This window comes from Pogonomyrmex barbatus, unplaced genomic scaffold (assembly GCF_055798465.1).
Source record: "Pogonomyrmex barbatus isolate J1 unplaced genomic scaffold, ASM5579846v1 scaffold1, whole genome shotgun sequence".
Classification (NCBI taxonomy): domain Eukaryota; kingdom Metazoa; phylum Arthropoda; class Insecta; order Hymenoptera; family Formicidae; genus Pogonomyrmex; species Pogonomyrmex barbatus.
Window position 1 is genome coordinate 26,738,090 of NW_028297098.1, and position 5,552 is coordinate 26,743,641.

Below are 5,552 nucleotides of genomic sequence, written 5' to 3' on the forward strand. Positions count from 1 at the left end.
TGGCACACTTGTGTTGCCATTCGCGGGGCCCGACGAAACGTGAAAACCAGCCGGCTGCCCTTTTTTTCCGGGCCCGAACGCGACAACGCCGCGCCCCATTCACGGTAGCCGAGAAATCCCCGTGGTCGCGTAGATTTGATTCATTCATCCGCTCGGGGAATCAATGACGCGGAGGAGGGAGGAGGGGCCGATCGCGCAGACTGAATGACGACGAAAAAGTCGGAATCGAAAAATCGCGCTTCCACGATCCGCCTTTCTGCCTTTCGTCCTGCACAACGGCGGCCGGTGCCTTTCAATCGGATCGCTCAGAATGAGTGTAAAGAACGCGTAAGGAATGCGGATTCGTCGACAATTTCTCGCCTCTTAAGAGTGGTAGCGGGCGCATTCGGTTATGGCAGTTTAAAGTCTGACGCGTGAATGCGAATACAAGTGATGTATGGAGTGCCTCTTAAATCCCGACGACTTTTCCAATCTTTTCTACCTGAGGCGGCGGTTGCTTCTGAGTTACGACTTTTAATCAATTGCCAGATTATATACGATATATATATATATATATAGAGAGAGAGAGAGAGAGAGAGATTAATGAATAACCAGTAGAAAAGCCCGATAACAATGTTTGCCGCGTTTCACTCTTCAATTGAATTTCAATGTTTCGCTCATTTGAGATAGCGTCGAGCTTTAAATGAACGTGTCACGTTCAATCGCAATTCAATTTTCCAGACCCTCGCGTGTTCACATCTCGGATTCAATCGGATCATTGGCAACGATAATGATATATACATAGATGTAACCGCTCCTTTGTACGCCCATTCGGAATTCGCGTATGCGAGTTGATTCCGTCTGCCAAATCACGAAATGCCACATCGCGCGCAATCCCACACCGATTGCGTCAATGAGGAATCGTCCGAATAATTAAGCACGCTTCATCCTTGCGCATTGTCGAGAAACTTAATGGAATCGCGAATGACATCCGGAGAAAATGATGACAGCGTATTAAAGCGTTATTCGGTTCACTTTACCGAGTTCTACGGAACAATCTGCATTGCTGCACAATAACACCACTGCGATCCTATTGAATTATATAACGTTACGTATAACTCGCATTATGCAACTCGTTCAATCATTTCCTAATCTAAAACATTAGAGAAATTCAAAATAACTCTAATATTAAAATTGATAAAAAGATATATATGTAACGCTTGTTAATCTATCTTTCTTTTTACGTAATAAAAATAAATTTTATGATTTTAAATTATAATAAGTATATAATTTTTTTTCTCATATTTTATATTTAGAGTTTTTTATTTCAATCATTTTTTACAAGTTTTTTTACAAGTTTTTAATTATTACCTAATGAGATTACCCAATGAAAATAAAAATTAAATTTTCTTAATATTATATACAGAATGTTAGATATGATATTATAGCAATCATATTTATATATTTTATATTGCGTAACATGTCACTTTTCCACCTCATTACATGAACCATTCAGCTTGACAAGCTGCAGAACAAGGTAGAAAGATGGAAGAGCATGCTTCTACAGGCATTCTCCATCATCGTTTGTACATACGTGATTAATTTTTTAAATCTCGATTTAAATTCTGTTCGCATGTGACCGAATCTAACAAAACTGCCGCGAGATTGCTTACCCTCAGCAGCAACTCGCGATTGCAACGGTTTCCATTCAACGACCCTAACAGATCATCGCGGTCAGCCGGATTGTCGAAGAGGGTTTACTCGAGTGATTGTAATGAATCCGAACGAATTTGCACTCTCCAGAGGAACTGGTAAGACGACCACAACGGTTCGTGCAACTCGAAAATCGCGGGAAAAAGACGATGATAAAGAATAAGGTAAGAAAAGACAAAGAGAAGAGAGGGACAAAGAGAGGGTGACAGAGTTTGTTGTCGGCGGCTGATTTCTGGTTCCGGTGCGCTAATTCATTTCATCTTATGCGCACTGAAGAGGCGCTCCATCAAAGCTGGAAAAAGCTACCGCGACAGCACTTTAGCGCGAAAGGGAGGCGGAGAGTGAGATGACAGGGTAGTGCGGGCACTCGAAAGTTGAAACCGTTTTTGCCTCTTTACTCCCAACCCGGAGGACAATGGCGACAGCGACGTCGACCAATGTGGATCGCTTTCGTGGTGTGGCTCCGGGCAACTCGCGTTTGAACCGATCGATTGATACCAGCAGATGCGACTATGAGAATTTCAATAAATAATGTGAGAATATTTTTTTGGAAGAAAGATATGAGAAAAATTTCTTCTCGAGTCTATCAAAAATGCAGACAAAAAAAGAGAGCACGAGAAGAGAGAAAGATGAATCTTTTACGATCCGGCAACATTTGATAAATAATAAAAAACGGCGATTTTACGCCGGGAACATCGTCGAGCACGCGTGAAACCGTATCTTCCTAAAACAAACTCCGTTTCAATGTCGAGATAATGTTTCGGGGGTAGGAAACTTAACGGCGCGATAAATTTGTTCGGCACGATAAATTTGTCTTAATGGCGCTTCCGGGTTCTCCCGACATCGTTGATTTCACACAAAGCGCGGAACTCTCGAAAGGCATAAACCTTATGAACGACGAACTGTTCTTCATTGTGACGCGGGTGCATTGTGTAATACATCGGTATCGCAGGAATGCATCGTGCGCAGCCGACGTCGTCGGCCACCGTCGTATGTGTACATGACCAATGACGCGAGAATAATTTCGCAGCAATGCCCGCAAATATGATGATCCGCCGTCACCCGGTTTCTCATTGTCGCGAGTCCTATTCGCACTGGCGAAAAGCATGTCGACGATGAAGGATCGATTTACTGCGGCAATCGGAGGTTGTTTAATGATTGACGAACGTCGAGAAACGGTGTCCCGGGAAATAAATTTCTTACGTGTCGGGAACAGTTCAAGACTCGACAGAGCAAAGATATAAAATAGTGAAGTGGACAGCATGTTTGCCACGTACGCAGCAGGATGTAAATTTTATACAAATATACATTTATATTTAAATGTACATTTAATTTAAATGTATGTATAAAATTTTAAAGTTACACGAACGTATGACAGAGTGAATGCGGGTAAATGTGATTGTTGAGACGAGCATCTAAAGAATATCGAAAACGACTAAGAAATATAATATAATTGTTTTTTATGACAAAAGCGTGTGAGATGTACATTGATAAATGATTGATATTTATCAAAATATGTGTGTACGCATGAACTAGAATTGTCATTGTATGATAAAAAATAAGAAAAGCGATATTAGCGAAAGAGAGAATTTGTCAGTTTGTAGAAAATCTATATACTCGAGAGAATCAGTTGCACAGTTTACCTTGGGACAATTGCTTGTCCCAAAAAATTTTATACAGATTGCGAGTGAACAATAAAAATTTTTTTTTCGTTATTTTTAGCCCAAAAATCTCATATAAATATATATTTAAAAAAATGTCGCGCTATTATTTTTCGCATGACTACTATTACCTTTCAAAATACATTGTTTTGTAAATAATAAAATAAAAATGTCTTAATTCTTAAGAAAATTGTAATGACAAAACTGAACGACTGCAATTATTTCATTATTTTTGTGAGCGTCTTAGAAAAGTAGAAGAGAAAATTCTACCTGAAAATTGGTAACAGCCGCTAAGGGTGCCTCGGCAGTCGCAGCAATTTAAGGGAGAAACAATAAAGATAGGGTTTCACCAAGTCATTACATCATCATTACGCGTGGCAGGTGGCGTATCACCCACACGGACGACGTCTATCTCGTGTATCTCTTCCTGTGTGATCTTCGCATTAAACCGTGAAATACACACGTTAAACGCACCTGTGTCCCAAGCGTGTTCGCTTAATGCGAGCCGGCAACTTTCAGGAAATTGCCTTTGGGACTAGTTTAACTTAACCGAAAAACCTGCCCGAGCGTGCCGCAATGGTCGATCGATCGATTACAAACCTGTTTCTAGGCAATGAACGAAAAAATTTCTCCGCCTCAAAGTATTATGACAATTATATTTGCCCATTCTTACAACGAACATCAATGGCTTGTTATTGCCATTAACATTTGTTGTATAAAAAAATTATATTTTGAATATATTATTTTATTTACAAAGAATAATTTATAAACATATGCAAATATGCTCTCGCTACATCTCATATAAAATCTGTCTAAAATGTAGTAACAGCTTAAAATCTGGGTTGGCTCTAAAGTTACGTGTGAAATTTATATGATAAGCGAAACTTTTTAAAATCTCATTTTTCGGACTTTCACGGATAGATTAAGCAAGATTTATCTTTCTAGTTGATATTAAATCACAGGCTTTAACTTTAACGAGTTCTAACACGAATCTATGAGCAATAAATGAAAAGCGCAAACTATTGCATTTCGTTATATGCAAAGAATAATAAGAGCACTGTATACGCATATAATATATATCATACGTGTTCGCGCATGCAAAGCATAGATATTATTTGTTGAGAACATATATCCATCTTCCTTCAAGTGCTTATCTAACTTTCACATCACGTACAGTCGATTCGCCAAGTTAAACGATATGTAGAACATAAATACCAAGATTCAGAGATTTTATACGTCTGCCATTAATTCTTAAAGAGTTATAATAATTAAAAATCCCAACAATAATAATAAAAAAGCTAGTTAAAATCATTTTTTTTCTCTTTAAATTAGCAACATAAAATGAAAAAAAATTGGGCTCAGCCGGGATTTGAACCCGGGACCTCTCGCACCCAAAGCGAGAATCATACCCCTAGACCACTGAGCCGTTCTTAGTACGTGTGGCTCGGTTTATGACATCATGAAAAGTGCACTTAACTTTATTTGTATAGACATATAATTTTCTTTTTTTTTTAAACACAATTATCAATATTTCATCAAAACATCAAATTTCTTATCTAATATTAATATAATAGCATAAACGTAATTAAAATGCACAACTTCCATCGTCAAGAAATTAATTATCCTACGCTCATATAGCGAACTTTTGAGACTTCGTCTTCGTTACCGAAAATTAAAAGACTATAGTTACTGGCTAATAAAAGCGGAAAAAGTACAAAACATTTGTTTATCTTGCCGAAAACAAATTAATGAATTACCATGTCGGAAAGAAAGTATCCCCTTTTCAACGATAAATTACACCGTGGATGCAAACCCGACCGCCATTTGGCCGTGGCATTTATCACAATTAGAGCCACAAAATAGCCACTTAATTTCGGGACAAGACCGTCCCTCCCTCCCTCTTTTACTCCGCAAAAAAAAACCAGCACCTTCGTTTACCGGCGACAAAAAGCGCCGGCTCTTGTACCTTTGTTTCGCCGCAGTTAACTCGCTCGTAACGTGTCGTCACCCTACAGGCAAAAACGCGGTGGAAACGCGTTGCGACAACCCTCATACGCCGAAGGGTCGGAGAAGATTTGTGGTCGTATTGGATGGACCGCAAAGGAACGACTCAAAGGGACGAAATCCCAATCTCTCCCTATTGACGTGTGGTCAGACAGTCGATTTTGAATAGACTTCTCTAAAGCGAAGATCGAGAAG

General features: G+C 39.2%; 1 non-coding gene across 1 annotated transcript; it reads right to left on the reverse strand.

Annotated features, from left to right (window-relative positions):
- Positions 1-4,707: 4,707 nt before the first annotated feature.
- On the reverse strand, positions 4,708-4,779 carry TRNAP-UGG (transfer RNA proline (anticodon UGG)). The gene has a single exon. It is a non-coding gene; the product is annotated as a tRNA-Pro (tRNA).
- Positions 4,780-5,552: the final 773 nt, after the last annotated feature.